Source organism: Hemicordylus capensis, chromosome 3, assembly GCF_027244095.1.
Source record: "Hemicordylus capensis ecotype Gifberg chromosome 3, rHemCap1.1.pri, whole genome shotgun sequence".
NCBI classification, from domain to species: Eukaryota; Metazoa; Chordata; class Lepidosauria; order Squamata; family Cordylidae; genus Hemicordylus; species Hemicordylus capensis.
This window is the reverse complement of record NC_069659.1, coordinates 238,429,085-238,451,979: the sequence shown is the minus strand read 5'-3', so window position 1 is coordinate 238,451,979 and position 22,895 is coordinate 238,429,085.

Here is a 22,895-nt window from a genome sequence, read left to right as displayed (position 1 = left end):
GGAGAGGAAAAGAAGGGATTTTTGAAAACCACTTTCTTCAAGGAAGGTGCCCTAACTCAGAGTCCTTACCAGGAGTCTTCCTATAATCACCTCTAGTCAGCTTCTGCAGTGAACCTGGCTTTCTCAGCCTCAGGTCTTGCTCTTTCTATCCAGTTCTGGCAGATTGATCCTTCAGCGGCTTTGAGAGTGATTCAACTCTCTCAGTGATTTCTCAGCTCTAATTTCAGCAACTCTTCTCAGCTCTTCAAGACTCCAGCTTTTACTCCCACTGGAACTTGCACTAACACTCTCCTGCAGGCAAGCCTCCTTTTCTCCCTACAACCCTTGCAATGTTTCAAAACAAATCAAACAAAACATCTCAAGTTCCCTTCATTATTTTAAAACAGATCCAATCAAATCAAACCCTCTCTTCCCTCCACATTTTAACCAGTACAACTTTCTCGCTCCCAAACCAAACAGGAGAACAGGAGCTGTGAACTTCTGACCCCTGTACAGATTTTTGTTTCGTTTTTAAAACAGAACTTTTAAAAACAGAACATAGAGAGTAAGCAAATACATATGCAATACAAAAATCTGTAACAAAAAAAAGGAGGTCCAGGCCTCATTCCTTCACATGGGGGCAAACGACATATGATGTTAAATGAATCACTGCCCCTGAACGGTTCCACTTTCCTTTGGTAAATAGTGACTGGACTGCCTTCTCCAAAGGACAGGACTACAACAGAGGGAGGCAGTTTTAATCATAGTCCCTGACATGATTCCAATCCAGATTTTGGGTGAGGAAGCTGTGGCTATTTGCCAGTGGAAAAAGGTTTCCATTGGTCCATGTGACAGAGAAAAATGTATTGTGCAAAATATTTCTCCCCATTTCATTTCCTAAAGAAGATTTTTTTAAAAAATGTTTAAAATGTGGTCTGCCTGACATTTAGTTTGATTCTGGTGACTGAATTCTCCACTGTGCTGATGCTTTGTTGCTTCCTTCTAATATTCTGTTCCTCTGATAAAACACCCGGCCATTCTTCTTCTTTCTTCATTGCAGATAAATATTAGCCTGCAGGCAATGAGACATTTCGTACAATAGCTTTCAGATCTCCTAGTTTCCAGCCAATGTGTTGAAGGAGTTTACTGCTGTGCATACACTTGTTCAAATAGATATCATTGCTCATCTAGTCCCATGAGATTGATACATTATATATGGTTTTTAGATTTACTACATTGCCAAGTGAAGATGTGCAATGTAAAATCTTGAGGATTTGGGAGCTTTTTAAAGAAAGGCATTGGACATGGCATATTACACACACCATCAAAGCTTGGCGGTGGAAGTTTTAAATTTATATCATGTATTCTAAGCATGCTACATCTAATTTCTGTAGAGGTGACAACAGGAGAAATTACCCAGAGGAATGCTGATGGGGAAAAAAGATGAAATTAGAGGTAAAACTTTGTACCTTGGATGGGCAACTCGGATGGAAACATTCCCTCTTCTATGTGGACCTTTCAGCTGATTAGTGAATAAATCTTATTTTAACAAATATACATATTACGAAAACCTAGATACCTATGCCAATATAATTAATTATAAAAGATTGTGCAACAGAGGGTGGGGGAGCCTTAATTTGGAGCTGTGGCTGCTGATCCATAAGAACAGCCTTGCTGGATCAGGACCAAGGCCTATCTAGTCTAGCATTATGTTTCCCACAGTGACCCACTAGTTGCCTCTGAGGAACCCAAAGGCAAAAGATGAAGGCATGCCTTCTCTCCTGCTGTTGCAACTGGTTTCAGAGACATCATGTCTCTGAGCCTGGAGGTGGCCTATAGCCATCACCCACCTGCCTGCTGCTGCCAGTTCCTCTCCTCCTTTGCTGTGTTCCCCTCCTTATCATCCCCACCCATCAGGCCAGAGGGTGCTTCTGACAGTGCTTCTTCTCTCCCTTACCTTCTGGGTGCACACTCTGTCCTGGGCCCTTGAGAACATACACAGCAAACAAAATTGGTCTGAATGACCGAGGTTTACTATCGGAAACACTAGTTTAGTATGTCAGGCATCTCACACTGGAAATGGCTTGAATTAAATAGATTTTATGGGGATAGCTTTAAAAAAACAAAGGGATTTGAGAAAAGAAGCAAGAACATTAGCGCTTTTGAATACTATGATGCAGCTCTTTTACATACAAGTATTCTAAAAGCCAATCATCATTTGTATTTATCTCAAGATAATTCAAAGGTAGATTGCACAGTATTTTGTATTGGCTTTTCTACCTTTTATTCTCATGGTTAACTTTAAATTATGTTCTTGCTATGCTCATAAACTTAGAGAGGATTTTCTTTAAGCCCTTTCTTCTGTATTCTATATTAAGACCTTTAATCTCTAAAACCCACAAGTAAGTCTAATGGATTTCACCACTTTAATATGGGAAAAATACACACACACACACACATGCTCAAGCTTACATATTTTACATCTGACTTGAACTTTTCAGTTTAATTGTTGGATTTTAAAAATAGTGATGGACTCAGAACTTTAACAACTATACTACATCCTAGGAATTAAAAAAAGAGCTTGATAGATGCGCCCCCCCCTTTTTAAAAAGAAACAGATGAAGCAAACAGCAGCAACTTGAAAAGCTGTTCATTTAGCAATTATCATATTTGGAATGTCAAGCAAGAAAAATCTGGAGAAATAATGATTATTCAATTCATAAATCAACTTTACTAGTAAATGTGATGATGGTTGAGGCACATGGAAACACTACCAGAGAACTACTTTTCATGATTCCCTGTGGCAGCTGTTCATAGAGCAAGCTTTGTGTGATGCAGATCATGCACCACAAGGACAGAGACATTTCTCCACAACACTGAAAACCTAAAAGTCCACAACACTGAAAACTTAAAAGTTTGTTTTACAATAGACAATGGTGGTGTTTCCCCAGCTTTTCAGGGGTTTGCCAAGCTTTTGGGGCTTGACAAACCGATGGCTGAAACACTGAACATGTTTTGAATTTTATTTCATTGAAACATCCACTGTTTCTATGAAATGTTTTGGCTGTCTGCATTTTGTTTCCAGCTCGAAACAAAACACAAAATTCATCAATACTGAGTGGGAGTTAACACAATCCAATCTTTCTATCTATGGCCTTTTTTGTAGAGGAAGAATCTCCCATTAGCAGAGCAAAGCCAATTTTGGAAGAATTCCACCATGCAAGAGGTCTGGAGACAGTTCTTTAAGTTTGAAGAACAAGAAGGATTTATTTAGAAGTTGCAAAAGGATAGGAAAGCTGAAGCCCCTTAAGGCTGAAGGAGAGACTAAACACACAGCCATCTCTGGAGAGACAAAATGGAGACTAACTCTGAAAAGACAAAGAGGGGAGCCTCTATGACCCTACTCCCCCTCCAGTGGTTACTTTGCACCTGAGAGTTAATGCTGCCAGGGTCCTAGCTCCAACATTTTTTGGGTACAAAAAACTGCCCAATATCACTACCATCCCAAATTTTGCGGTTACTTTACTTTTCTTAGTTACACTTAGTTCTTTTCTTAGTTCTCAGTAAGTGCAAGACTTGCCCAATAAGAGAACAACAAAAAGATTTCTAAAACCTCTGAAAACAGGTATTGTCATGGAATACCAGTTACAAAAGAACAGTGGCAAGATAAGTGATAGCTGCCAGTCTTATTTTGGGATTCCCAGAAACATTTGCTGGGCTCCTGTGCGAAACAGGATGCTGGACTAGATAGGCCTTAGCCTCATGCAACAAAGCTTTTTTAGGTTCTTATGTAAAATGAGAATCAAAACATGTGTAATTTTTTTTACTTATTCATTGAAACTCAAAACAAACATTTCCATGAATATAACACAAATAATGAATCACTGCTTAGCAACCAAAATTGTTTTTCTTTTGGAGACCATGGCAAGAGATATTTGAATGACTAAAGTTCTTTAAACTTTAAACTTTAAATCTCTGCTAACTTGGCAAAGAGGCACCTTTTAATGTGGTGATTCTCTTTATTTAGCAGGGGGAGAGTAACTGGCCCTATCTACCCCCAGCACAGTATCTCCAGTGACTGTTGATGGTGTCTATCTTAAGTTTCTTTTTAGATTGTGAGCCCTTTGGGGATAGGGTTCCATCTTATTTGTTTGTTATTTCTCTGTGTAAGCCACCCTGAGCCATTTTTGGAAGCCTGGTATAGAAATTGAATTATTAATAACAACAACAACAACAACAAACTTTTTTTAAGGTGGCTTGCTCACTTTATCTCTGCTGTGTGTTTCTCATTGTGTCTTGTCATCCCCTAGTCATTCATGAGGTATTAAGTTTTTGTTCATTTGGGCTAGAGATGGGCAACACTAAACTGACTGCTGTTTGTGATGAAGTGGGATAAGATATAATGAGAAATATTATAAAATAGGAACTAATTGGCTTATTTCCAATGCCAATCCAAAATTCCCTCCAGCAGCTCCAAAATTCATCTCTCTTTGCTTCAAATTGTTTTTAGGAGGTGCAAACGTGGCACAGCGGAAAGTATTAACAACCAACACACACACACACACCCCATCACCACATTCCTGGCTCAGACTGAGAGCACCTACAGCTCATTTTTAAAGATAAAAGAATCACTTCTGGTCCATTCTGGGTCAAATTCATCTTCAAAAGATGGATTTTAATATCATGTGTAGTTTGACATTAAAAGATGGATTTTAATGTCATGTGTACATCAGCCCTAAGCTGATATATTCACTAAGGTGTGCAATACCACACCAAGATCTCTAGATTCATTTGAATCTAGGTTTAATGTGGGTTACTGACATTCGTGTGATTGTATGAACCCATGTGAAGGTGGGAATCTCAGATACATCTTGGGTCATGAAACACCTAGGCATGAGTTCACATAATTACGCCAATGTAGAACCAACATCAAACCTAGATTTGAACAATTGTGTGAACCAGGTCATACACTTTATCCTACTCCATCAAATGCATGAAGTGCATCACATACGGGTGATGGGTATTTAGATACATCCCTAATGAGTTTGGAGGAGTGGATATGGATCTGAAAACTTTAAAAAAATTACTTTACTCAAGCCTTCCCTTCAGGCTGGATCTAAAGCTTTTTTATCCTCTGGCCACTAAATAACACTAAAGCGTTATTTCTTCCCAGAATATAGATAATCATTGCATAAACAGCAGGAGAGAGGGCTTGCACATACCTTTTGTCTGCGGCCTCCCAAGAGGCATCTGGTGGGCCACAGTATGAAACAGGATGCTGCTGGACTAGATGGGCCTTGTGCCTGATCCAGCAGGGCTGTTCTTATTTTCTTGAGCATTGTAAGAACAGCCCTGCTGGATGAGTACCCAGAATGTTGGGGGCAATATGCTAAATCATTGTAAACCGCTTAGAGAGCTTCCAGCTATAGAGCGGTATATAAATGTAAGTGCAAGTGCAAAAAGAACATAAGAACAGCCCTGATGGATCAGGCAAAGAAATGTAGCTTTAAAAAAAACAAAGCCAAGGGAAGAATCACTGTTCCACAGTGTACCATCAAACAATCATCATGTCACACTGCTGTAATGTGAGTGCAGGGCATGGGACATAAAGACAATGTTAATGATCAATTATACTGGCACACAGTAGTACATGGAGTGGAGAGCTGGTCTTGTGGTAGCAAGCATGACTTGTCCCCATAGCTAAGCAGGGTCTGCCCTGGTTGCATATGAATGGGAGACTTGATGTGTGAGCACTGCAAGATATTCCCCTCAGGGGATGGAGCTGCTCTGGGAAGAGCAGAAGGTTTCAAGTTCCCTCCCTGGCTTCTCCAAGAAAGGGCTGAGAGAGATTCCTGCCTGCAACCTTGGAGAAGCCGCTGCCAGTCTGTGAAGACAAATACTGAGCTAGATAGACCAATGGTCTGACTCAGTATATGGCAGCTTCCTATGTTCCTAAGTATAGTTAAGTTGTTTCAACATTCTACCATTATAAGACCTGAACATTCTATTGGTCATAAAATCAAAGTCATCTGCTAAATATTTTTCTCGGATTAAAAGTTTTAATTGAACTCATTTTGTAGATTTAAATTGCAAGCAAGAGATATTTGCTTGCTATGATTTCACACAAAATATATCCTAGACTAGCTCAAAACCAGTTCAGAGTATCAGAACCAATTACCAAACCATGTTTAAAAGTTATTGACTAAAATGCAGAGTTAAAAACCTCTGAGGAACAGGAACTGGAACCAAACCCCAATTTTTTAATGGTTTGACTCTCTACCCCCAATGCAGCAAAAGAGGATGAATAGCTGAAACTTCACATTCTGAGCCACCAACTGCAGTTTCTGTCACTATAACAAGCAGTCAGTGCTGCTTCAAATTCAGCTGTCAGCACTCTGTGAAAAGAATGAGAAATTGCTCAACTCTTCTATCCTACTAGTTATTTATAAGTGTTCTTCTACACCAAAACAGGGCTAATCAATATAATATATTATGTATATACAAGTGTCCTAAACACGAAGCAGTATTTGGTGTCCAACTAAATGAAAACTCCATTTTTGTGCTAAAATATGCCAGAAGCTAATGCATGTTGTATCAATCTCATGATTAGCCAAAAGAAACGACCAACCTCTGAGGTGGCTGCATTGATCTCTGGGGCTTCCAGTTGACATACATAGCTGCAGGAAGAAATCACAATGCTAAACATGTCTCTACAGGTGGGAAACAACAGTTGCATGCACTGGGAAAAGGAGCACCCCTCATGACATGGTTGTTTGATCCATACATACAGCATATTGTTGGCATCCAGACTAAGTTATTCAATATTCCTATTCAAAATTTATTCTAAAGACTACTTAAATTCAGTAGGACTTCCACTGAGTAATTTAATCAGGATGTCAGCCAATATATCCAGTCAGCTGCAGCAACTGTAGCAAGGAGCTCATGACTGTTCATGCTTCCAGACAAAGAACAGGATGCAGATTGATGTTGTTCAAGCATTAGACAAGAAAATATACATATCTAAGTGGTCTGCACTTTTGTGCAATTTTGGGTAATCGCAAGTGGGAAAAGAGCAAAAGGTAAACAACTACAGCACCTTTCTGTGATAGAGAAAGAGAGATACCTCTACTACTTGGGTGACTCTGGGTCAGTCATGTATCTCTCAGCCTAACCTACCTCACAGGGCTGTTGTGAGGATCAGCATAACCATGTACACTGCTCTGAGCTCCTCGGAGGAAAAACTGGGATATAGAATGTAAAATAAATAAATAAATACTTCTGTTTGGGTCAGCATTTACTGAAGCTCAGTGCAAAACTGTTGTTTACCGCAAGGGTTCAGCCCATGAAGTAGCAGCTTGCCTTTGAGCATCAGTGCCTTTTTTGACTCACCAAGAAAATGCATAAGCTTCAAATAAATGCCGTGCAAAACCAGTTCCCAGCCTTTTCTTTTTCTAAAGTCACCTGTAAGTTCTGCAGCAATTGCAATATAGGTATAGGTGTTGGTGAGTTTCATTCAGGTTTGCAGAGCCATAAATTATAAGGGCAAAAGCCATTTCAGATTCTACTTGATTGGATTCAAAAGGGGTGAATTATGCCTAGACAGGGAAAAGCCAGAAGAAACTCTACTAGAAGTCCATAGGAGTCTTAACATAAAAACTGGCCATTCAATCTGAGTATATGTATTAAAGTTTATTCAAACCAATCAGGTTCCCTCCAAAATTGTGGCCAGCAATTATTAGAAACAAGATGTTGGACCTATATCAAACTCAGGGCTCTTCATATGTACCTTGAAAATGTCTTCGAGCCAACTATGACACTTCTTTTTGGCATAAAATAAAACTTGTCCAGCCCTCCAGGACATTTTTTAGAATCTCTCGACTCTTTGCTTCTATATCAAATGCAGGCATTTTATTAAATAACTCCAGTCTGTTGTTGCATGCCACTCTGCATAGCTCATGGATACCTACATTCATTTAATCACACATGATGCTTTCTGTGTGTAGCTTCTTGCCACTAAGAGAACACCTTCTAAGTAATGCCAACTGGCAGTATGAGTACCTTCTCATAATTATACATCAATATTTTTTCCTGCAATGACGCTGGTTCTCTCATTACTTGTACTTGTAATTGTAGGGCCAGATGTTTGCAGGAAGTGCCTTCTGTACTTCGTGGCATTATGTTTTTGGTATTTGTGTTGTGAATAAACTATCATTATGCAAATTATACAATTGAGAATCTGCTGAAATAGACAAAGCTGTGTGAACTTAAAGCTGTAAAGTGTACAGGTGACTCTATTTAATCAACCTGCAATCTTGCTTCCTCCAGATATTATTGTGCATATATATAAGAATACATATGCTTTCCATGGGGCATCACTGGTCTGGATTACATATTTGAGAAATGTGCATGTACTAGAGAGGGCAACAGTATGCATATGTTCCGATTCTTTCTTTATAATGAAGTTGCATACATCAAACTATTTTCCCCTTCATTCCCTACTTAAACATTTAAGAGTAGCTAAAAGTAATGAAAGAAGCAGCCCTTATTATGGGCCCCTTTGCACGTAATGGCAAACCATGGGTCCAATAGACCTGCAGTTTGCCTCCCTCCCATCCTGCACACACTCCCAAATGATCACAATCCCAGGCTGGGAGCTGGTAATGGGGACAGACCTGGTTGTGTGGACTTCCTCCAATCCTGGAAGGACAGCCCGCACCAGCCAATAGAGTTGCAGCCCACAGGAGGAGCTTCTTCCCTTAACTCCAGTTCAGGGAGGAATCTCAATCCAGACGGACACAGCATGTGAACTGGTGATGATACTCATGACGACACGGGTGAGTGAAACCAGACTGTGGGTTCATTCCCACAGTCTGGGAACAGACAATAAATTCCAAGGTTTGGAGGTGAGATCGGAACTGTGGTTGGATCCAGGAACCACAGTTCTGATCAATTGGACACATAGGGGCCAAACCGGAGTTGATTTCGCCTCCATTTTGGTGTTATGTCTGAAGAGGGCCTATATTTTAGCTAGGTTTTGCTGTCTGTAAAATTGCAATAACAGAAGCCACATGAAATGACATATGATGTTATGATGTACAACTTGGTGTCTGAGTCCACAGATGACCTGCTTCTATGAACATTTGACCTTCGATCAGGATGCTGATTAAACACATTTCATGGCTAATTGAAGATAAGATGAGAGTAGGTAACAGTGAAGGTAACAACAGAAAATCCCATTTGCTACTCATTGAAGCAGTGACTGAATTGCTCTAACCGTCTAAGTTTTAAAGATCTAGGCTCAGTCCTCGAGACAGTATTAGAACTTTCCCATTGGACTAACTTTGAAATCTGAATAGAAAGCTAAAATGAATCAGATGTGCTGAAGGTAGTGAAAATAAAAGGACATTTCCAGGGGAACTTCAAATTCTGTCCCAGGTTCTTCTCAGTATCATTTCCATTTTCCCAAGCTCTCTCAAATAACTCTTTGGAAAATATTACAAGGAGAGGGAGAGAAAGGGAGAGGGAGAGAGAGAGGGAGGGAAAGGGAGAGAGAGGAAGAGAAGGAGAGAGCACACTTTCTAAGAGGAACATTACACTGAAGCAAAAGGCAAGGTATGGCTTGCATTTAACACAAAGCCCAAATAAAGCATTGTTCCTTTCCATTTCATATAAGAACTTCTCTTTAAATCTAGGCAAATTAAGGGTGAATTCACATAATTAGATTAAGTAGTATCATGTACAAAATGTTAGATAACTGCCAATGAATGATAGGCTTAACACTAGGAGGTTAGCTTCTGTTGGTTAATTATCCTGACAGGATAAGAGAAGGATGGGGGATCATGAGGTAGCTGACAACAGCAGTATTATACACTGAGGCAATTAAAGAATGATAATAATCATTACAGTGGCTACAGGCACAATGGTGTATACACTTCCATAGTTTCTCCAAAATATATATCTGTAGGCCACTTTCTCATGTTTCTTCTGTCAAGAGCTAGAATTTAACAATACTTCCGGAGCCCCACCGGAGCTGCGCTTACACTTCTTTTTCTCTGGACCTGCCTGGTCCTTTAAATGCTTTGTCTTTTGGGGGCAGCAGAGCAGCCGTGATGCCGCTTTATTGGGTGGCCATGATGGGGGCCACCACGGGAGCCGAAGCTACTGCTGCTTCGGACGCCTTAGGGAGAGTAGCGGACGCGGTCCCAGCAAGTGAGGGAATTGTCGCGACCTCTGAGAGAGCCCCTTCCGACAGGGAGCCTCTCAGGGTCTCCCAATTGAGAAATCTCCATATATTTTAAAGGCACAAATCACCAAAAGGCAAGGAAAAATTAGTCATGTGCACGGACCGGTTCAGAGGCCATTCTAAAGGCCTCCAGACCAGTCTGGACACGGGTGGTTTTGGTTCGGGTGGGGGGGTCCCAAAAGAGTGGGGGGGGGCTTTACTTACCCCCTCAAGAATGCCACCGTATTTCTTAGAGCAAGCGGGCGGCAGACCTCCCTGCCGCCCGCTTCATTCCCCCTCTCGGCGCGGCTCTCCTTTTGAATACTGAATCGGGCGGCAGGGTATCTCCCAGTCCCTGCCGCCCTCTTAAATGCCCCCGCTCGGCTGGCGGCCGCCCCCTTTAAGCCCCCAAGACCCCTGCCACCCTTTCCCTTCCCACCGCAACGAGGGGTCAGCAGGAGAACTCCCCTGCCGTCCGCTTCCCCGGCTGGCTGCAAATGGCTTCTAGGAAGCTTGATTCCTCAGCTCTGATCAGCTACAGTTACTTCCGGCACATTCTTCTGTCCTTCGTTCCTTGCTCCATCTTGCCTTCCTTGTCCCCATTTATACTCTTATCTGCCTTCTTCCTCTCTGCTTTGCCTTGATGGATTCAGCTGAATTCCGAACCCGTATATTTATCTTAAGTATGAAATGACCTTGGAAAGGCATTTCTGTGGACTGTTTAGTTTGCCCACTTTGACTAACCTCTATATTGAACGCAAGTTCATCTGTCAACGTACAAATTGCAGCTAGGAAATGGTTCAGTACACTTTAGCTTTGAATACTTTTGATCACATTATAGTTTTTGTAAAATAGTAACCATTGCTAAGAATATTGTCCTGCTTTTCTGTGAAATATATTTTTTTTCATAATATGATGGCCAAACAGAGTCTATGGAATCAAGTAAGTATATGCCAACAAGTCTGAAGTGACACTTTTCCAGACCTATCGAATTGTCTATACAGGTTGAGTATCCCTTATCTGGACTGCTTGGGACCAGAAGTGTTCTGGATTTTGGAATTTTCCAGATTTTGGAATATTTGCAATAATAAGGGAAGGGAGTCACCATTTTCCTCTCCCTTTCCTCTTTTGTTTAGGTTTGGTTGGCTTTTCGTTAGTTTTTTCATTTTTCCTAGGGATGTGCACGGAACCGCGGAGCTGCGGTCCAGCACTGGGGTGGGGGGTTCCAAAAGAGTTCAGGGGGGGGCTTTACTTACCCCCTCAAGAATGCCGCCGTATTTCTTAGACCTCCCTGCCGCCCGCTTCATTCCCCCTCTCGGCGCGGCTCTCCTTTTGAATACTGAATCGGGTGGCAGGGTATCTCCCAGTCCCTGCCGCCCTCTTAAATGCCCCCGCTTGGCTGGCGGCCGCCCCCTTTAAGCCCCCAAGGCCCCTGCCGCCCCTTCCCTTCCCACCGCAACGAGGGGTCGGCAGGAGAACTCCCCTGCCGTCCCTGTCCACTTCCCTGTCTGGCTGCAAATGGCTTCCTAGAAGCCATTTGCAGCCAGCCGGGGAAGCGGACGGCAGGGGAGTTCTCCTGCCGACCCCTCGTTGCGGTGGGAAGGGAAAGGGTGGCAGGGGTCTTGGGGGCTTAAAGAGGGCGGCCGCCAGCCGAGCGGGGGCATTTAAGAGGGCGGCAGGGACTGGGAGATACCCTGCCGCCCGATTCAGTATTCAAAAGGAGAGCCGCGCCGAGAGGGGGAATGAAGCGGGCGGCAGGGAGGTCTAAGAAATACGGCGGCATTCTTGAGGGGGTAAGTAAAGCCCCCCCCTGAACTCTTTTGGAACCCCCCACCCCAGTGCTGGACCGCAGCTCCGCGGTTCCGTGCACATCCCTAGGAAAAATGAAAAAACTAACGAAAAGCCAACCAAACCTAAACAAAAGAGGAAAGGGAGAGGAAAATGGTGACTCCCTTCCCTTATTATTGCAAATATTCCAAAATCTGGAAAATTCCAAAATCCAGAACACTTCTGGTCCCAAGCAGTCCAGATAAGGGATACTCAACCTGTATAGACAATTCGATAGGTCTGGAAAAGTGTCACTTCAGACTTGTTGGCATATACTTACTTGATTCCATAGACTCTGTTTGGCCATCATATTATGAAAAAAAATATATTTCACAGAAAAGCAGGACAATATTCTTAGCAATGGTTACTATTTTACAAAAACTATAATGTGATCAAAAGTATTCAAAGCTAAAGTGTACTGAACCATTTCCTAGCTGCAATTTGTACGTTGACAGATGAACTTGCGTTCAATATAGAGGTTAGTCAAAGTGGGCAAACTAAACAGTCCACAGAAATGCCTTTCCAAGGTCATTTCATACTTAAGATAAATATACGGGTTCGGAATTCAGCTGAATCCATCAAGGCAAAGCAGAGAGGAAGAAGGCAGATAAGAGTATAAATGGGGACAAGGAAGGCAAGATGGAGCAAGGAACGAAGGACAGAAGAATGTGCCGGAAGTAACTGTAGCTGATCAGAGCTGAGGAATCAAGCTTTATTGGAGAATGAATCAAGAGCCCAACTAAGCAGATGTGGATGATAGAAAATCTGATGTGCTTAATCTATCATTCACACCAGGACTTGAAGATAGGGACTACATGGTTTCACAATCCTAGGGATTATACTCATACACCATGTTTGTCTAATTCTTGAAATCAGTCCTCTTAGATATTTCCACAGAAATTCTGACACATTTTTAAGATTTTCAGCCAAAACTCTGAGAACCTTGAGGCCATTTTTAAAAGAGTCCCCAAGTATGTCACTCTGTAATCCCCGTAGGCATAGTTGCATTGCACTGGATGCTGTCAGGCAGAAGGCACTACAGTACTAATGAGAAAAAATATATATGGATATGAAGTTTAGGAAGTGATAATAACATTGATTTTTTTAAAGCACTAAAACACCCGAAGGTGTTAGAAAATAACAAACAGCAGCATCAAACCCTCCCAATATGGGAGACAGACACAAGAGATTTAAAAATGGGAAGAGAAAAAGAGGCCTGTATAAGTTGCTATAAGGTGGTGATACAATTGTGCCTGGAAAGCCGGCCTGCCACTTCCTCCCGTCCGCCCGCCAATTCCTGGTGGTTGGGCCAGCTCGCTGCTGCCTGATCCTGCCGGCCAGCCACCCGCTGGTGGGAGTAGCCTGCTTCCCCCCCCCCCCCCCGCCCGCCCATGGTTTCTGGCTGACGGGCTGCCTACAAAGCCGGACCGCCACCTCCTCCCACCCGCCCGCTTGCCAATTCCCAGCAGCCAGGCCGGCCTGCAGCCTGCTCCCAGCAGCTGGTCCAGTCCATCACTGCCTGGCTGGCCAGTCCTGTTGGCCGGCCAGTCACTGGCGGCTGGCATTTTCCTCCCTGTCCCCATCGCTAATTAGCAGCTGCTTGCGAACTCTTGCAAGAGCTGCCATGCATGAAATTTATTTATTTATTTATTTATTTATTTATTTATTCTATTTCTATACCGCCCATCCAAAAATGGCTCAGGGTGGTTTACATAGAGGAATAATAAATAAATAAGGTAAGATGGATCCCTGTCCCCAAAGGGCTCACAATCTACAAAGAAACATAAGATAGACACCAGCAACAGTCACTGGAGGTACTGTGCTGGGGGTGGATAGGGCCAGTTACTCTCCCTCTGCTAAATAAAGAGAATCACCACCTTAAAAGGTGCCTCTTTGTCAAGTTAGCAGGGTTTTAGATTAGCGACGGGTACACCTAGGAGAAATAAATATATAGATAAACTTTGTTAGTCACCCCATAACAAATTGGTCTCTGGGTGGCTATACTTGGGGTACATGTCATGTATGCTCCTTGACAAAGAATATTCAAAGAGGGAGACTGCTCGAGCAATCAGCTGTACAAAAGGGGAGAGAGGAGGGAACATCACACCCTCTGGCACAGACTCACTCAACTCTGAAAAAGATAGGGAGGAAAAGTTAGGTAGAGCTTGACTCAACCCTGGAAGCTACTTATCAAGGTGGAAAAAGAGCTGGCATTCCTTTCTCTTTTGTTCCTTTTTACTGTGTTCAGGCAAGTCTGTTCTGCATTTCACTGTCTTAAGCCATAATGCAATCAGTGAGGGTTTTTCTTTGGGTTTTTGTCAGGTCTTTTGTAAATAGACCTGAATATTTCCTTTTTAGGAAAATCCCTTGTCAGAACGACTGTTTACCTGGAAGGCTAGTCAATTGTTTCTCTTCCAAATAAGGGACAGGAAATGGCTGAGGCTTGAGTTTAGGAAGTACACTGAAGTACCCCAAAATGGCAAAGAAAGTGGGTCTGGTAACTGGGAATGGGAGAAATCTGTAAATGCATTTCATGATGAATTTTGACAAGAGGGGAATTTGGCAATTAACTATAACCCTAGATTTAGTACTGTTGAGTCATTTTAATTCTTAAATGCATCTGGCTAGCTCTTTCAACACATGTTGGGCCATATAAGCAAACACAACTTTCTATGGGTCCATACTAGTATGAACAAACTCTAATAAATTAGCTGAAAGACCATGGGTATGGAAAAACAATAATTGTTATAATTATTGGAACCAGTGCAATCACATATGTAGTCACCAGATTTCCATGTTAAATTTATCTATCTAAATTTATATCCAGGTAAACTGTAGGAAATATAGTACTACAAACTGTGTTTATTATCATATATGGCAATTATGTGATCTGGGGGATGGTGGAGAAAAAAATACTGGGACAAATTTAGAATCCCAGTGAAAAAAATATTGGTATAATCCATCCTGTTAAACCCCGTTTCTCCTCCACATCTATATCAGTGACACTGTGTGGCTATTCCCATGCACAGCCTAACCCAGGCTAGGGAAGCCCAGTCTGGGTTAGGCTGCATGTAAGAATCGCTGAGATCGGGCCAAATCCCGGTGGGACAGTGCCACCTAGCCCAGTGAGCGCTCCCTTAACTTAAGCTTCCCGATCGTGTGTCTCCTCAGGCTGCATTCAGCTCAAGGAGACACAGAGACAATCTCCTAGAGCACCCATCTCCTGTGGGAATCCCCCAATGCACTGCACTTTGCACACAGTGCATTATGGGATACCTGGAGGCCTGGACGCATTGTCCTGGCCTCTGGAGCTCCATGCTGCCTGGTAATCTTGGAATGTGTTTCACTCTCCCAGGAACATCCCATGGCTCATCTGGGGGCAAGGTAAGATTCATGCAAGCCTTCCCCTCACCCGCCTGCTCCCCCGCGTGCCTGGTCATTTGAATGGCCCCTATGTTGAATAAGGACAGAGAACAAATATCATTTGTGGTTATGCTGCAAGGTTGTTGCTTTTTTATGTTAGATATTAGTGTCAACCAAAAAATCCTACATTTAAAAGAATACAATGGCAAACTCTAAATGTGAACAAAACCTATCTACAGAGAAAGTTGACTGGGCACATTTTCCATTTGTGACAATTGATCTTTCTTTCTTAGGACACTGAACGTTGTTTATATTTTAATTCAAGACAAAGGATATGTGACTGTTTTTATACTGATTACATGTAGCTTGTATTAATTTACTCACTTAACTTACTCACCATTGGCTTTGGAGGCACCTATCTGTTGTGCCCCTGCTCTTTGATTGTGTCACTGTATGACCTGAACAGTATGGATAGATTGCAGGGGCAGAGCATGAATAGGCCAGCCCACTGCCTCATGCTGGGGGTAACATTTTGCCTCACCCCTTCTTGTGAAGCCATGAGGCATGGCCCTCTTGGTTGCCTGAGTTGGGAGGGGGAGGGATTGGTCCTCTGCCCTCCAACCAGCTAAGTCCTCCTCATTCCAGCTTCCCCTACTCTCCCATTCTGAGCACAGATGGTGTCTGATGGTCATCCTTCTGGGTGGCCAAGGAGGAACTTTTGGCTCTTCAACAGATTGGCTTTGGAGGGGTTTTTCATCTACTCCATTGTGTTATCCCAATCAGTTTAGTTAGCTGCATAGGTCATAACTGGGCAGATGCAGTGCAGGATGGGTGTAGGAGAAGCAGGGTTGGTATTGATGAGAACCATTGGGCACTTTTAATGGGTGGAGCAGTTAATTTGTCCTTAGAGGCTCTGCACTTCAGGGGCTAGGATTTCCACACCGCCTATTTTAGGGCTTCACAAACTTCAAAGGGTGCATGGCTCAAAGTGAAGTAGCCTAGAAGTAGCCCTGATCTTCTTGGGTTGGCAAATAAGATGAGGAATCAGTCTTGCACTGATTTCTGCTCTGAGCCATGGTGTGTTGTCGACAATAGGCTTGGGGAATGAGGTATATAGTCTGACCTCTGGCCTAAGTTAGGCTGCAATGCAGGTTGTGGAATTTTCCATCAATGTAGTTCCTCAAATCCTTTACTGATTTAATAAAAGCTGTGGCCCTTTCCTCCAACATTCTGGTCTTGTGTTTATTGGCCTTGCGGCTTTGTGGTGGCGGGGGGAGCGAAGGCAGAGTGTGAGTGGCCCTGCACTGTGGCAGAATGTTGAACTTGATGGCCTTTTAGTTCTGTATGCTTCTGTTACTACGGGGATGGGGAATGAAAATGCTCGTATTCAGTCCAGATGCCACTATGATAATGTCAGTAGGAAGCTATTACTATTAAATGGCTGTACAATGCATTCCTTCATTTCCACTGCCTTCCATGTTATTGAGAAAGCAATTGTGTCCATTCTCTTAATCCCAGTGGGTGTTGCCAGCTGTCACCTATTTGGAAGTTTACCTTACCTTTCCAGCACTTTATTATGCAGTGATTCCAAATGCCTTGTATAGACAAGGCAGTATAAAGGTTTTTATCTGGACATTACTTCTGTGTTAAACAGATTTAAAGCTGAGGGCAATGTTGTGCACAGTTGTTTAGCAATTTGATGACTATCATGCTGGCCAGTTTCTGCTCTCTTTTGACAAACAAAACAAAAAGATCAGTGGGTAGCTTTGAATGTGTACATTTCAAGTGCAATTTTGCATACAGGAAGAGGGAATCTATCCCGTTACTCCTAGGTAGGCTGAGGCATTGTGAGTTAGGAGATAATTGCCTCTTGCCCAGTTTGGCTTGAATATATCCTACAGAGTACTATTAATGCAGTCTCTGTAGGTGGACTTGGACAGTTTTGTTTCTAATTTATTCTGATAGTTTATAGAAGTCCCGAATGAGCTGGCTTTTCTTGAAAATTCTCTATACTGAGCAAAAACTGAAGATGACTTCCGAGAGGTTGATCTAAGTAACAGAAGAGACGATGTTGCCAAGAAAGGCTGTTGTATAATTAGTGCATTTTTCTGAGACGGGCCGTCGTGGATCAATAGAACTGAGGTTCTTTGGGGAAGGTGCACCACTTTACTGACATGCTGGATAATAATTATACTCGTTCCTCAAATTAGCATGGGAGAAACTTCATCACGAGAGAGAGAAAAGAATAAACTGGATCCTGAATCCCAACTCCAATCCTCAATGATGAAGGACTGAAGCTGCTCTTTGTTCTGCATTTCACTCAAAACTTTTATTTGCTTACACTGGAGACTGTTTTTAAGAGAACTGCAAGTAATGATAGAGGCATCCTTGCCTGTAGTGGCCACTCATTTCTTATCACCAACTGCCATACTTGATAAAACAGGGTTGTTGATTTTTGAAGCATTACAAAGACCTGCAAAACCTGTTTTGCCAAAAAATGTTCACAGAAAGTGCAGGAATCACTTCAGCTCTTTGTGGTGGTGGTGGGGAGTATTTGGACTGTCTTGGATAAAATGAATGGACAAGTAATGAATGCCCAGGGTTGTTAACAATAACAAAGGTTATTGATAGCTGGGAATCTCTTGTCAGCATTTGGAATGTAAAGTCTACTAGCATTTGGGAAGGTGACCCACTCGAGTTTATGGGAGGGGCAGAGAGTCTTCAGAGTCTGTTTTTAAATTTGAATTTAAATAGAGGCAGGCAGAGAATGGAGAATTTTATCTAGAGTTAGCTAAAACTGGAATGTAGCTTGGGGTAGGGATGTGCAAGAACAGGTTTGGTGCTCCCTTTCTGGAGTGCCAAACCTGTTCGAATGCTGGTGTTCAAGCCAGCAGGGGGGTGCCTTTAAAAAACAGGCAAGATACTCCTTACCTGTTCACCCCCCGCCCGCCCACACTGGCACTCAATTTTGAAAGAGACATGCAAGATTGCAGTGTTCCTTCCTGCATCCCCAATCGGTGTTAGCACACACACGGCCAGTGTGCGCATGTGCTGGCAATTTGTGTGGTATGTTGACCACACAAATGGCCAATGTGCGTGTGCCCTGGCCATGTGTGTGCTGATGCTGATCAGGGCTGCAGGGAGGAATGCTGCAGCCCCGCGTGTCTCTTTCAAACTCAAGCACTGGCAGGGGGGGAAAGCAGTGTGGAGGGGGCAAACAGATAAGGAGCACCTTACCTGCTCATTTAAAGGCACACCCCCCCCACGCCACCCCAGGGAGTGCACAAACTGCCCATGCGCATCCCTAACTTGGGGGACCAACTCAAACAAAACAACCCTGGTAATCTGATTCAGGATCTGTGGTTTTGCTGCCTGCTTGGGAAGAAGAGTCTGCTTTCTTCCATTAGGTTCTGCTTGTATATCTGTAAAGAAAACAAGTTTTATATAGATATCATAAGTCTAAATAAAAGAAAGTGAAACCTCTCTCTAGTTCTCACCACTTGGAGAGGTGGAGAGAGTGTAACACTATTGTTTGTCTTTCAGTTAGTCCACTACAGAAAATCTCTTTTGGCTGGGGCAGATTTACTAATGAAGCAAATGAACACAAGTGCAAAATGCTGTCTACTGATTTCCAAAAATTTAAGTATTTTACTAAATCCTCATTTACAGTTCAATTATGCATTTGTTCTAAGCCATGCTAATTAAGCTGTAGATCTTAGCCTTCTGTTACCAACCAAGGAACTAATAATACAATGGACCACAGTGCTTTGAAATCTCTCCATAAAGAAGGACTCCAAGTTGTCCAGCATCCACACTTATTTGTACAGTGGACCTTGCTCCCATCAGTACCCCAGCTCACTAAATCATTATAATGCAGTCAGTCATAAGATCATAATTCTTTGAACCATTTCTCATTTTCTTTAGGCAGTGCAAAGAATGACATTTTTGGACTCTGTTCTGAACAATCTATGCCACCTAATGGCACAGCAGGGAAGTAACTTGCCTAGTGAGCAAGAGGTTGCGGGTTCAAATCCCTGCTGGTATGTTTCCCAGACTCACTCACTCACTTAATCAATCAATCTTTATTATGGCCACAGACCAGCATAAAATACAAGGATGATTACATGTGGAATTGAGAGTAGATAAAAGGTGATTTCATATAAAATGGTACATAGTAATACTAAAAGGACTAAAAATACTAAAAGTAAGCTAATACACCAAAAGCATGAGGACCTAAATGCCTGAGAAATAGTAAAAGGCATAAAATACATGAAAGGAATAAAGGGGGGCATAAGAATGGATGTAATAAAGTTAAAATACATGAGAAGACAGAAATATATAAAATTGTGAGTAATAAAACTGGAAAACAGCCAGATAGAGGTTATAAGGAGCAGTAAAAAGGGAGGCCCGTGAGCAACTGCAGGGCCTGCCTAGAGTCACTGAGAGTCAGATTAAGACTGATAGGACTCACTGCCTGTCATCCGCTGACAAATGGTGATCGCAGCCGCACAGTACCTGGCGACGCTATATGTGATGGCAGGCTTAGTCAGAGGGTAGCAAGGAGCTGTAAAATTCGCTTGGACAACCTGGATACTTGCTTAGCAATGGAAAGATGAGGGAGGCACCAATGTCTCTATAGAACAAGCAGTAGATAAGAGCATTTTCAGTAGTTTCGATCTGCCCTAGGCCACAGGGGCATAGTCGCTCTGCAAATGGGGTCCTTCTAAAACAGCCTTCTAACACTGCTGAATGGAGGCCATGACAGCGAGCCAAAGTGAACGCCCTTCTGTGCTTTGGGACCTCCAGTTGGGTGAAGTATGCTGCTGGAGAAGCAGAATATCTGAGCCCATTACTGATATGAAATTTTGGGACACTGCTGAGATTGGTTTGGTGCTTGATGTCTATAATGCGCTGCTTGATGGTTGCTTTTACCTGATCATAGCCCATGCTGAGCAAGGTCAAGGGGGAAAGGCCCACAGTACCTATTTTTGTCTCAGCTGTCTGAATCCAGCTATATTGGTAATCATTGTGTAGGGTTAGGGGGGCATGACTGATTGGGCAAAAGGATAGTCTGAGCCAATAACAGAAACTGGCCACCCATGCCCTAGTCTCCAGCTTGATCATGCCTGTCTCCAGATGCAGAGTGGCATTGGAGACACATCTCAATACTTTGGAGCACTGCCCGCAGGAATTTAGATTGTACAAGTTCCAGAGTTGCAATGTTGGGGAAGGGGCCCAATTGAGCACCATAGAGGAACTGAGCTAGTGACTTGTTTGTGAACAGTTCAAGAGCCACAGGTACACAATGGCCTCCTCTTGTCCGCAGGAATTTGAGAATGGCAGAGGAAATTCTCTGGGCATTTAAGGCCACATCATCTCCATGAGCTTTCCTAGAGCCACTAGAATGAAAAACTACTCCCAAGTATTTGAAGTGTGCATCTTGCTCAATTTTATTCCCCACAATTCACCAAGAGTGGATCTTGGGCATCCTGGCAAAGGCCATAATTTTAGTTTTGTGATAGTTGATTTCCAGGCAGCCCTCCCTGCAGTGCAGCATCAGGGCCCTCAGTGCTCTTCTAAGGCCAATGGGGGTCCTTGAGAGGATGGCTAAATCATCCACATATAACAGGATGGCAATGTGTCTCCCAGCAAGCCTTGGAGGGTGGAAATCTGGGTTGCTGAACTGGGAGACTTGATAGGTATTGGCAAGGGCTTTTTTGGCATTAACACAATCCTTATCAAACCAGTGCTTGGAGGCCTGTTGACGCTGTGCATGTGGCTCGCAGTTCTTATGAGAGCAGAGCTGCTGTAATTCCTGGACTAGGGCATTGTAGAACTCCAAAGGCACACAAGCAGGGTCGTTAATTAGTAGGGATGATTGAATATACTGCAGATGGTCAGAAGCATGTAGTTCACTTAGTGCCTGATCCAGTTGTTGAGACCATTTAGCACAGCAATGTGCTCCTCCTTCCAAGGATATGGTGGGATTATAGTGGTTCTCTGTGTGGGACTGATGAATGAAACGCTTTAGAAGGAGCGAGATGGGAAAATGATCACTGTCAAATTTGGGGGTAACCTCAAATTTCTCCACCAGAGGGAGCAGGTTCCCTGAGGTGATAAAGTAATCAGTCAGGCTCATTCTGGAGCTGGCCAGATAAGTGAACTCAGCAGGATGGTCAGTTTCAAGCGAGCCATTCAAAATGAAGAGGTTAAGTCTGGTGGTCATTAGACTCAGGCAGAGACCTGCATAATTTGACCTTTCGTCCTTCGAAGGGCGGATAAGAGGGAGTACGTCTGCCTTGGGGCTGGTTGGGTAAGCCCTCTGTTGAGTGTATACAGTATGGTCATCAGGACCCAGCCTAGCATTTAAATCACCACCCATCACCACATATGCATTAGGAATGGAGAGGAGGAGATCTGCTACTCAGTTTTCAAATTCAGTCCACATTGATCTGACCTGTAGCTTCCTTCATTGCAGGGGGAGATAAATATTAATTATCAACAGTTTGCACAGGCTGAATTGAATGAAAACTGCCATAGCATATTGCTTGAGTGGTGGAAGCAGTTTTGTGGATGCACGTAGAGAGGTAGCAACAAGCACACCCAGGCCGCCTTTGCATCTGCCACGGCCTGCCCCAGGTACAGCTCCAACCGTATATGAGTGAAATCAATTGAGTAATAACACCCCAGTTGTCCAGAATTCCTGGGTCAGAATAATATCGTGGCAAGTGAGTTAGTCTCTGAAGGAGGGGTCTGTGACAGAGGAATTCTGCCCAGCCACATTCCACAATAAAAGGCTGACTTTACGCAGGTCTACTGGATGTCATTGTGCAGAGCTGTAAAGCAGCGGTTGTATGGGGGGGATCCTGCAATGTCAACAGATCCACACAAGATTGATGTGGGAGGCATAAGTCCTGAAGGGAAATAGCAGGTGGAGCGCTTACAAGTTCCTGGGCACCCACCTCTATGAGCGTTGGTCCTCCCTGGCAAGAAATCTCTGAAGGTTGGGTTGGTGGTCCCTGTGATGCAGTCAAGCCTTCTGGAGAGGTTAGCGTGATGAAGGTGTCAGAGAGGGGGTTGCTGTCAAGGAGAGTTCCTGGACCCATGCCTTGTGTATTGGTGTCCTCTTCGGTTACAGAGAGGGGCTGGATCAATGGGGGCAATGTAGGGGCCCCTACCTCTGTCAATCGGCCTACATCCAAGGATGTATGCATGTGTTGATGCTTCTGAGGTGATGACTGCCCCGAAGGAGCCTCATCCTCCCGTTGATCGTAGCTCAGGTTGAGGGTCAAATGGAACTGGGGGTGCAACAAACTCTCTTGGGCATCCAAGATGGATTGTGGCTCAACAAGTTGTGGAGATGATGGAGGGGGTGCATGGAGACCCTTCCCTATGGTGGCTGTCTCATACAGGCTGCCTGAGACCAGTAGCCCAGTGATCATGTCAAAATGTGGATCACTGGCAAGTAGCATTCCAGGGCACAATTCTTGCTAGGCAGTGATCC